The sequence below is a fragment of the Mobula hypostoma genome, chromosome 2 (genome assembly GCF_963921235.1).
Source record: "Mobula hypostoma chromosome 2, sMobHyp1.1, whole genome shotgun sequence".
NCBI classification, from domain to species: domain Eukaryota; kingdom Metazoa; phylum Chordata; class Chondrichthyes; order Myliobatiformes; family Myliobatidae; genus Mobula; species Mobula hypostoma.
Window position 1 is genome coordinate 90454371 of NC_086098.1, and position 12342 is coordinate 90466712.

A 12342-nucleotide genomic window follows, 5' to 3' on the forward strand; every position below is an offset into this window, starting at 1 on the left:
TCTGCCGTCCTTCCCACTAGTACCCCTTTCCAGTCAACTTTGGCCAGTTCCTCTGTCATGGCACTGTAATTTCGTTTACTCCACTGAAATACCGACACATTGGATTTCGGCTTCTCTTTTCAAATTTCACAGTGAACTCAATCATGTTATGATCACTGCCTCCTAAGGGTTCCTTCACCTCAATCTCTCTAATCACCTCCTGTTCATTACACAGTACCCAATCCAGTACAGCCGATCCCCTAGTGGGCTCAACAACAAGCTGTTCTAAAAAGCCATCTCGCAGACATTCTACAAATTCTCTCTCTTGAGATCCAGTGCCGACCTGATTTTCCCAATCTACTCGCATGTTAAAATCCCCCACAGTTATCATAACACTGCCCTTCTGACAAGCCTTTTCTATTTCCTGTTGTAATTTGTAGTCCACATCACTGCAGCTGTTTGGTAGCCTGTATATAACTGCCATCAGGGTCCTTTTACCCCTGCGATTTCTTAGCTCAACCCATAAAGATTCTGCACCTTCCGATCCTATGTCACCTTTTTCTAATGATTTAATATCATTTCTTACCAATAAAGCCACGCCTCCCCCTCTGCCTACCTTGCTATCCTTCCGATACACCGTGTATCCTTGGATGTTCAGCTCCCAGAGATATGCATCCTTTAGCCAGGTCTCAGTGATGGCTACAATATCATACCTGCCAATCTGTAGCTGTATGACAAGATCATCCACCTTATTCCTTATGCTGCGTGCATTTAAGTACAACACCTTAAGACCAGTATTTGGTACTTTTTGCTTTGATTGCACTGCAACTCATCCCAATGGCTGCAAATTTGCCCCATCACCTGCCTGTCTTTCCTGACATCTTTACTGCTCACTATCTTGGATTTATTTCTGTTTTCCCCTTCCTCCGCTCTATCATTCCAGTTCCCATCCCCCTGCCAAATTAGTTTAAACCCTTCCTAACAGCTCTATTAAACCTTCCCACCACGATATTGGTCCCCTTCGGGTTCAGGTGTAACCTGTCCATTTTGAACAGGTCATACTTCCCTCAGAAGAGATCCCAGTGATCCAGGAATCTGAAGCCCTGCCCCCTGTACCAGTCTCTCAGCCACGCATTCATCTGCCTGATCCTACTATTCTTGCCCTTGCTAGCACGTGGCACAGGTAGCAATCCTGAGATTACTACCCTGGAGGTCCTGCTTCTCAGCTTCCTTCCTCACTCCCAGAAATCTCTCTTCAGGATGTCCTCCCTTCTCCTATCTATGTCATTGGTATCAACATGTACCAAGACAACTGGCTGCTCGCCCTCTCCCTTCAGAATATTCAGGACCCGATCCGAGACATCCCTAACTCTGGCACCTGGGAGGCAACACACCATGCGGGTATCTCTATCAGGCTCACAGAATCTCCTGTCTGTTCCCCTGACTATGGAATCCCCTATGACTACTGCATTCCTCCTCTCCCTCCTTCCATCCTGCACCACAGTGCCAGGCTCAGTGCCAGAGACCCGGTCACCGTGGGCATCCCCTGTCATGTCATCCCCCTCAACAGCATCCAGAACAAGATATTTGTTGCTGAGGGGGACAGCCACAGAGGTGCTCTCCACTATCCGGGCATTTTCCTTCCCTCTCCTGACAGTCACTCAGTTTTCTGACCCCTTTAGCCTAGGGATGACCACCTCCCTGTAGCTCCCATCTATCACCTCTTCACTTTCCCTAATAAGCAGTAGGTCATCAAGCTGCAGCTCCAGATCCCTAACACGGTCTCTGAGGAGCTGCATCTCGGTGCACCTGGCGCAGATGTGGCCATCAGGGAGGCTGGAGATCTCCCAGGATTCCCACATCTGACACCCTGAACAAAGCACTAATCCTGCAGGCATGCTATCTAATTCTACAGGAATGAAACAGAAAAAATAAATCTACTCACCCGCTCACCTCGCCAAACAGACGCACTTTTTAAACCGTTAGCTCGTACTGTTAGCTGTGAGAGCCCTGCTGTTCCTGTCTGTCCGGGCCGATTTGCGAAAGGGGGGGGGGAAGAGTTGGTGCCTCGCTCTCACCTCTTCCTGCTACCGCTGAAACCCGTTGAAGCCAAAGCCCTACACTCTGCTACCACTCACTCTGCTGCCAGCTCCGACAGCTGCCACCGTATAGGGTGGTCTCCTTTTTAAACTCTCTGCACTGTCCTGTCTACGTCACGCGCCTGCGCAGTCTCATCCTTCTTGCATTCGAAGGAGTTTTTAAAAAAGCTGCCTTCCTTCAGAATTCAGCTCCCACACCGCTCTGCTTGTCCCGATCCAAAAGACAACCGTTGGAAGTACCCTTCCTTGACCATGGAAGATCGAAGATATGTTCCATCTTCCAATTTAAAAAAAATTCACCCTGCACCTTCTATGACCCTCCAAGGTATTCACGACGATGAGAATTTAGTTCCACTTTTAAAGCTCTTCTTTTGATCCCACCTGTTTGTCCTGAAATATCCTTGAGAATCCTGCAATGGAAACTCCTCTTTTTGTTCTGATGCCTTCAGTATAGCCTTTGTGCTGAACATCCCTTTGAACATTTAGCTATTTGCATTAGCTACTTCCTGTGACAGCAAGATCAAAGCAGTCGTTCAGGATGGAAATTTCCATCTGCTGTGCAGTTAAACTTATTTATACTCAGTCATATTATTGGACCCTTGTTTTAGATACTCTTTACTTCCGCCTTGTCTAACCCAATTGTTGTAAGAAATACAAATCCTTCCTGGCCAAAAACAATGTAAGCAGTTTAGCAAGTAGACTGGAGAGCGTTAATAAATTTATTGAGAACAAAATTTGTACCAAAAAGAAAAAGATTGCAGTCCTGGAATGAAAATGGAAACAGAGATGCTGTTATATGCTTGTTTTTTAGATTTACAGATACAGCATGGTCACTTGCTCTTCCAGCCCCATGGATCTGCATCACCCAATTACACTCTTGTTATTGACTAACCCACCAACCCCTATGTCTCTGGAATGTGGAAGGGAACCAGAGGAAACCCATGAAAAAAGTATAATCTCCTTACAGTCATGGGTGGGAGTTGAACCAGAGTTGCTGGCACTGCAACAGCGTTACACTAACCACTACGGTACCACGCTGCACCATACTTGCGTGCACGGAGAAGTGACTGATGTTATCAATAGAATACATACTGAGATGCTGTGCATACATTTGATAAAGGAAGCCAAGGATAATAATGAGAGCAGAAGCAGAGCTGAAAGCAGGCTCCAGAAGCAGAGAAACTGAGTCAAACTGATCTGTAAAAATCTCCAATATAAGATTGGTTGTCACAGCATGAAGAAGTGTGGAGTCAGAGCTGCAGTGTTGGAACTAGAAGTGAGAAAAGCCAATACGTCCATCATCGATGTCAGACTGAGTAAAGGATAGGGAGTTTCCTCTATCTCCCACACCCTCCCTCGTGATCAGGAAGCAATGAACTAGAGGGTGGTCACAGACTTGCAAATAGCAGAGACCGAAGTGAAGTAGATAGAATCTTTTATCGTTCCTTGACAGGATGTGGGTCATATCAGTAATGTCAGCGTTTTCTCTCCAGCCCTGGCTGCTGTGAACTGAGGAGGCAACTAAGATCCAACTACATTTGTGGGTACAAAACAGACCTGGTAAAGACACCAGATCCTATTTATTGAAGGGCAGCCATGATCCATAGGTGTTTTTATGAGAATTCTGCCACATTCACGGTTGCTGATTCAGGATTATATTTAAATCTCCCTCCTGTCACAGAGGGATTCATACTTGTGTCTCTGGATGAAGTGGTCAGGATTCTGGTTCAGTAATTCAACCACAACTATTTGATGGAATAGGGAATATTGCATGGGTTTTATACATTACCTCAGAGGTATACAGACACATATACACACAACCTCTGGCCACTTCATTAGGTACACCTGTACATCTGCTTGTGAATGCAAATATCTGATCAGCCAATTATGTAGCAGCAACTCAGTGCATAAAAGAATGCAGACATGGTCAAGAGGTTCAGTTGTTGTTCAGACCAAACATCAGAATGGGGAAGAAATATGATCTAAGTGACTCTGATGGTGGAATGATTTTTGGTGCCAGACGGGGTGGTTTGAGTATCTCAGAAACTGCAGATCTCCTGGGATTTTCATGCACAACGGTCTCTAGAGTTTACAGAGAGTGGTACAAAAAGCATCCAGTGAGAAAAGTACAAAGTGTAGATAGATATAGGATGAATATAGGGCTTTGGTGGAGAACTTTGTTAAATGGTGCAAGTTAAATCATCTGTAGCTCAACATCAGGACAAAGGAGATGGTGGTGGACTTCAGAAAGACCAAGCCTGCACTGGTCCCTGCTACTATTGATGGTGAGGACGTGGATGTAGTGAGTACCTACAAGTAACTGGGGATGCACCTGAATGACAGACTTGAGTGGAGCACCAACACAGAGGCTGTGTGCAAGAGGGGCCACAGTCACCTCTACTTCCTGAGGAGATTGAAGTTCTTTGGAATATACAGGTATCTCCTTCACATGTTTTACCAGTCTGTTGTTGTCAGTACAGTCTTCTATATGGTGGTATGCTGGGGCAATGGCATCAACACGGGAGATGCCAACAAGCTCAATAAACTGATTAGAAAGGATAGCTCTGTTATAGGAGTCAGACTAGACACACTGGAGGCTGGGGTAAAACAAAGGCCCCTTCGGAAAATCAAGGCAATTCTGGACAATGTTTCTCACCCTCTGCATGCCACCTTGGCTGAACAGAGGAGTATTTTCAGTAATAGACTAAGACAACTGCGCTGGATCAAAGAGCACTATATGAGATCATTCCTACTCTCAACCATTGGGCTCCATAATGAGTCAACCTACAGCCAGGGAAGTGATGACCCTCTCCTGTTAGACTGTTTGAGGTACTTCTTTAAAAAATTCTTTCTTACATCTCTTCTAATGTTTGTATATTTGTACATCTGTTCACTAGTATTGCTACTCTGACACAGCAATTTCCTTTGGGATCAATAACGTACTTATCTATCTATCTAGTTTGTCTTTTTTTCAACCTTTCAACTCTTTCTTTGAAATTTTGGCTAATTGGGGCAACTGCTTAATTCAAAATTTTCAAAGGTACATTTAATGTCAGAGAAATGTATACAATATACATCCTGAAATTCTTTTTCTTCACAACCATCCACGAAAACACAGGTGTGCCCCAAAGAATAAATGACAGATAAATGTTAGAACCCCAAAGCACCCCCCAGCTCCCCCTCCCGCGTGTAAGCGGCAGCAAAGCAACTATAGCCCCTCCCCCACCAGCAAAAACAGCATCAGTGCCCCCCCCCAACCGAACACTCAAGCGTGCAACAAAGCATCAATAAAGGCACAGACATGCAATGCCCCAAAGACTATCCATTCACCTGGTAATTCTACATACCACAGGTCTCTCTCTCCCTAATAAGGGAAAAAGAGGTGTCCCTGTTTCACAGCGAGAGGGGAGACATAACTAAACATCTTGCTGATTTATGGTTTTAGAAGTCTGTTGCATTCACTTTTTCCGAGCTCTGTGCCCAAGAACTCGGTTCTCTGGGCACATAGCCAGCTCGCTGCTTTTGATCTTGCGTGTACTCCCACAACACACCAGTTTCCTGCGGAGGCACCAACCTCAAGTCTACCTGCCTCCAGAGCCACGAAATCCCGGAACCCTGAAGGTGCATTAGTCTTCTAGGCCGCATCCTTGGTATATCGAATAACGGCCAGTTGTGAGACCCTGACAGCGGGTTCCATTCCTGCAAAGAACCGAAGTCAGCATGTAACTCCAGGTCAGGGTCTTCAAAAGAACCATGAAAGGGAAAAATAGAGATATTAAAGACAGAAATAGAGCTGTTTCCGGAGATCCAAGCAAAGGAGTCACTGTTAGGAGCCATCGTCCTCCTAAGTTCCACTCAGTAGAGGTAATTGAACCAAAATGTACTAATCCTGATGTCCCAATTAACCATATTACCTAATTATTTATATATTGTTTTCAGTGCACTTTCAATTTAAAGAGACTAATTGTTTCTGTGTCACTGGCTAGGATTCTATTTTCTCTTAGACTGTATTATATCTGATATAAGACAGTTATAACAAGCATCTACAGTCCTTGGTCATATTAATAGAACAGACCACAGAAGTGAGAGAGATTTTTTCAATCTAAATTGGAAAAAATAAATATTAGTTAAATCTCTGGTGAAAACTATGCTCTGATCTGCTCCATATCAGGAAGGGCATGAAAGCCTTGGAAAAACTACAGGGAAAATCTACAAGCATGTTACTGGGACTCAAGTTAGGTAGGGCTGTGACCCTCAGAGCAGAAAGGTCAATGGGAGATTAGTAAGTAGTATTCAAAAACTTGAAGGAGAGACTATTTCTAGGTCTGCCATCCAGAGGAAATAGATTTAAGGAGATTGGCCACCGAACCAGAGGTGATGCTAGAAAAAAAGATTATTACACAGCAGGTGGTTGTGATCTGGAACATACCGTACAGTCCAAGCTGTCATCTAAGCAGATTCAGCAGTAACATAAACAGGAGCAGCAACTTACAGGGCTATGGGGAAAGACTGAGGAAAGTAGGGATTATTTAGATAGCACGTCCAAAATGTATATTGGATTGAATGAGCTCCTACTGTACAATACCACTGTAAAATTTGGTGCTTCTTTTGACTCAATTAATTTGGAGTTATTGAGCCCAACAGTAAGTTATGGAAAATTTATTACAGATGCCATGAAATTTAGGTTACTGGAAACTGATCACAGTCTTAAGGTTCAGATATATCATTAGAAGTTTTTTTTGTGAATTTTAGAATTTCTGTCCCAAACCAGAGATCCGAGTTGATTACGATAGTTCACACAGCTTAATCAACTACTTGGAACATTTCAAAGTAAAAGACACAGCACCCCCGCTCACTGTTTGAAAGCAATAGATTCTCAGTGGATCTAGCAGCATCTGTGGGAGGGAAAGGAACTGTTTACATTTTGGGTTGAGACTCTGTGTCAGATGTTGCGAAGTTCCGCCAGCACATAGTTTGTTGCCTCAGATTCCAGCATTCACAGAATCTTGAGGTTCATCTGTATTTGGGATCAGCTTTTAACAAACAATTCAGATAAGGAATTGTAGATTTAAAAAAAATAAGTTTTTCTCAACAATGTGCCATCTTTGAGATGGCACTCAGCTATCAAGAAAACATTTATCAGACTACCAGCACCAGTAGTACCTTCTCAAACTCTGCATCAACAGCTCGGCCCGGGACTATAAACACACTTCTGTCTTGTTGGCTCAGCTCCTGCAGCCCCTTCTGACATAAAAATGCAAAGCATCCACCACCAGCTAATTTCCCTGCTGAGTACAAAACAACCTGTCAGCTCCGAATGTCTTTTACCTCTGTTAAATTGGGTATCTATCATTCTCATGTACTCCATGGCTGTGACAGCTGGGGCATGTGCACCAGGTTGGCAAGGATACCTGAGCCCAAAGAGGACCAACGTGCTTGTGGGCAGGTTTGCTAGAGCTCATTAAATTAATTTGCAGGGGGGGGATGAGAACTGGAGTGATAGGGTTGTGGATAGAGCAGCCGGTATACAAGTCAATGCAGTGCGTCCTGGGACTGTGAGGAAGGACAGGCAGATGACAGGGCAAAATTGCAGTCAGTGAGATGAGTTGAGGTGTAACATGGGGGCTAAATCGAAAAAGGTGATGAATTCAGGACTGAAGGTGTTATATTTGAATCCGCACAGTAAACAGATGATTTTGTATCACACTCAGAGATTGGCAGGTATAACATTGTGGGCTTCGCTGAGTTGTGTCTGAAAGAAGATCCTAATTGGAAGCTTAACATTCAAGGATACACACTGTATGGAAAGGACAGGCAGGTAGGAAGAGAGGTTGGGGTGGCCCTGTTGTTAAAAAATGAAGTCAAATCCTTAGAAAGAGGAGACATAGGATCAGAAGATGTAGGATCCTTGTGGGTAGAGTTAAGAAACTGCGAGGGTGAAAACTCCCTCATGGGAGTTATATAAAGGCCTCTGAACATAGCCAGGACGTGGGATACAAATTACAACGGGAGATAGAAAAGGCGTGTAAAAAGGGCATTGTTACGAGAGTCATGGTGAATTCAAGTATGCAGGTATATTGGGTTGGTGCTGAATCCCAAAAGATGAAATTTGTAGAATGCCTACTAGGTGGATTTTTAGAGCAGTTTATGCTTAAGCCTACAATGGGAAAGGCCATTTGGACTGGATGTTGTGCAATAAACCATTTTGATTAGAGAGCTTAAGGTAAAGGAACCTTTAGGAGCCATTGATCATAGTTTGATAGAAATCACCCAACATTTTAAGAGAGAGAAGACAAAGTCAGATGTATTAATATTACAGTGGAGTAAAGAGAATTATAGAGGCATGGGAGAGGAATTGGAAGGGGATACTGTCAGTGATGACGACAGAATAACAATGGCAGGAGCTTCCGGGGGCAATGCGGAATGCGCAGAGAAGATAGACCCCAAAGACGAAGAAGTATTCTAAAGAGAGGATTAGGTAATCATGGTTGACAAGGGAAATCAAAGAGACCATAAAAGAAAAAGAGAGGACATATAATAGAGCAAAAATTTGTGAGAAGTTAGAGCATTGGGAAGCTTTTAAAAAACTACAGAAGGAAACTAAAAACAGCCATGAGGAGAGAAAAGATTAACTACGAAGGAAAGTTAACCAATAATATAAAAAAGGATGGCAAACGTTTTTTTTTCCAGATATATAAAGAGTGGATGTCAGACTGCTGGAAAATGACACTGGAGAGATATAACTAGGGACAAAGAAATGACGGACGAACTTATTTAGTATTTTGCATTTGTCTTCGCTGTGGAGGACACGTCTGCCAGAAATTTGAGAGTGTCCGGGAGCAGAAGTGAGCGTAGTTATAAACCCAAGAAATTCTGCAAATGCTGGAAATCCACAGCAAAACACATAAAATGCTGGAGGAACTCAGCAGGTCAGGTAGCGTCGATGGAAATGAATAAACGTCAAACTGTATTCCGTGACTAGACAGGAAGAGGGAAAACACCAGAATTAAAAGGTGGGGTGAAGGGCAGGAGGATAAACAAGAAGGTGATAGGTGAAACCAGGTGGGTGGGAAAGGTAAAGGAAGATTTCACTAGGGGAGGAGAGCAGACTATGGGAAAAAGGGAAGAAGATGGGGCACCACAGATCGGCAGGTGAGGAGAAGGAGGTTAGAGGTCAGAATGGGAAATAGAAGTGGGAAAAATAAGGGAAAAAGAAAAAAAAGTAAATTACCATAAGGGAAAATCAATGTTCATGCCATTTTGGAGGCTGGAATCCTTGGTGGTCCAAACTGGGTGGTCTGAAGAACAAAGCTGGAAGCTGTGTAGAACAAGATGGCAGAGAAGACAAGTTCAATCGTTATTAAGGATGAGGTTTCTGTACTTGGAGGCACATGATAAAATAAGCCAAAGTCAGCACGGTTTCCTTAATGTGAAATTTTGCCTGAAAGATATGTTTGAATTCTTTGAAGAAATAGCAGGCAGAATAGACAAGGGAAGAGTCAATGATGTTGTTTACTTGGATTTTCAGAAGCCCTTTGACAAGGTGCCACACATGAGGCTGCTTAACAAAACAAGAGCCCATGGAATTACAGTAAAGATACCAGCATTGATAGAAGATTGGCTGACTGCCAGGGGGCCTTCTCTGGTTAGCTGCTGGTGACTAGCATCGTTCTGCAGGTTTCAGTGATGGGACTGGTTCCTTTCATGTTACACAATTATGTCAATGATTTGGATGACAGAATTGATGACTTTATTGCCAAGTTTTCAGATAATACAAAGTTATGTGGAGTGTTGAGGAAGCAGGAAGTCTACAGAAGGACTTAGACAGATTGGGAGAATGGGTAAAGAAGTGACACATGCAATAAAGCATAGGGAAATGTATGGTCATGCCCTTTGGTAGAAGGAATAAAGGCACAGACTAGTTTCTAAATGCTGAGAACAATCAAAAATCAGAGGTGCAAAGGAGTTTGGGAGTCCTTGTGCAGAATGCCCTAAAGGTTTATATGAGTCAGTGGTAAGGAAAGCAAGTGCAATGTTCGCATTAATTTTGAGAGCGAGGTTGTGATGCTGACGCTTTATATGACATTAGTCAGACCACACAGGGAGTACTGTGAACAGCTTTGGGTGTTAAGTAAAGATGTGGTGCCACTGGAGAAGGACCAGAGGCGGTTCACAAGAATGATTCTGGGAATGAAAGGGTGAATACATGAGGAGGATTTGATGACTCTGGACCTATATTCTCTGGAGTTTACAAGAATGGTGGGTGGGGGGGGGGAGGGATCTCATTGAAACTGATCGAATATTGAAAGGCCTAGATAGAATGGATGTGGAGAGGATATTTCCTATAGTGGTTGAGTCTAGAACCAAACAGCACAGGCTCAGATTAGAGGGAATTCTATTTAGAATAGAGATGAGGAAAATTTCTCTAGCCAAAGGATCATTAATCAGTAGAATTTATTGCCACAGATGGCTGTGAAGGCCAAGACATTGAATACATTTAATGCGGAGGTTAATAGATTCTTAATTGAATCAGGGCATCAAAGGTTATGGGGAGAAGACAGGAGAATGCCGTTGAGAAGGAAAATAAATCAGCCATGATGGAATGGCGGAGCAGGCTCATAAAAGCTAACAGCCTAATTCTGTTCCTATGCCTTATGGTCTTATGATATTGACCAGATTCCACTTCCAACTTCTTGGAAAAATCCTTTGTGTCACTTGGATTGAATGAGATTGCAGAGGGCAGCACGGATAGTTCAATGGGCAGTATGGTAGCACAGCAGTTAGTGTAACAGTACCAGCAATAGGAAACAATCCCCTTGCTGCAGTCTGTCACCACGTGTGTTTCTTTTGGGTGCCCCAGTTTGCTCCTACATTCCAAAGACATAAAGGGTTAGGTTTAATATGTTGTGGGCATACTACGTTGGCGCCAGAAGCACTTGTGGGCTGCCTCCAGTACATATTTAGGCTATGTTGATCGTTGACACAAACTACACATTTCACTTTATTTTTTGTTGTTTTGATGTATGTGTATCAAATAAAGTGAATCTAATCATCAGCCAGTGCTCATTTTGAATAACACAGCCTGTCTGCCAATGGTCTGCCATATGCTCATTATAATGATCCCTCGAGGGAACTGGCCTCCAGTCCACACTGGCTAATCTGAGCACCTATGTGTACACTGGCTGGTACACCTCGAGCCTTATCTCAGATCATCCGAAAAAGTCTACATTCTAAGGTTAATCAAGAGCCGTCACATGCTCAGTGGAAAGCACCATCTCCAACACGGTGATAAGGACCAGTACAGTTTTAAGAGATCCCACTGATAGGACAGCACAATAGCGTAGTGGTTAGCACAATGCTTTACAGTACCAGTGCCTGGAAGGAGTTTATATGTTCTCCCCATGACCACATGGGATTTACTACCACAGTCCACAGACATATCAGTTGGCAGGTTGATTGGTCATTGTAAATTGTTCAGGGATTAGGCTAGGATTAAAATCGGGGGATTGCTGGGCAAAGTCGCTCAAAGGGCTGGAAGGGCCTATTCTGTGTTGTATATCAATAAATAAAAAATAAATAATTAGAACCATCAGATCAAAGCTAACCTTTTCACCACGGAGAGGTCAGGATGGGGTGCACAGACCATCCACCCAGAATATTTTAAACTGCCACCCATGCAAAAATGCCTCCTCCCATAACCCTGTCATTCAACATTTCCTGATGTAAACACTTGAGAGTCTGCAGATTTTGGAAACCCAGAGCAACACGTACAAAGTGCTGGAGGAACTCAACCAGTCAAGCAGTGTCTATGGAGTGCAATAATAACAGTCAAGACTTTGGTCTAAGACCCCTCATCTGCACTGAAAAGGAAGGAGGGAATCGGCCAGAATAAGAAGGTGGAGGGAGGGGAAGGGTACAAGGTGGCAGGTGATGGGTAAAAGCAGGTAAGGGGGAAGGTGGGTGGGTGGAGGAGGGGAGAATGACGTGAGAAGCTAGAAGGTGATAGATGGAAGAGGCAAATTGCTGAAGGAGGAATGTGGTAGAGGAAAGTGCACAATGGGAGAAAGGGAAAGAGGGAAGACACAAGCGGGAGATGATTAGCAGGTGAGGAATAAAAGAGAATGGGGTCGAGGGAGAAATTACTGTAAGTCAATGGTGATGCCTTCAGGTTGGAGGCTACCCAGATGTTACTTGTCAACATGACTGTACAAGAGGCCAAGGACTGATATGTCAGAATAGGAATGGGAAGTAGAATCAAAATGGG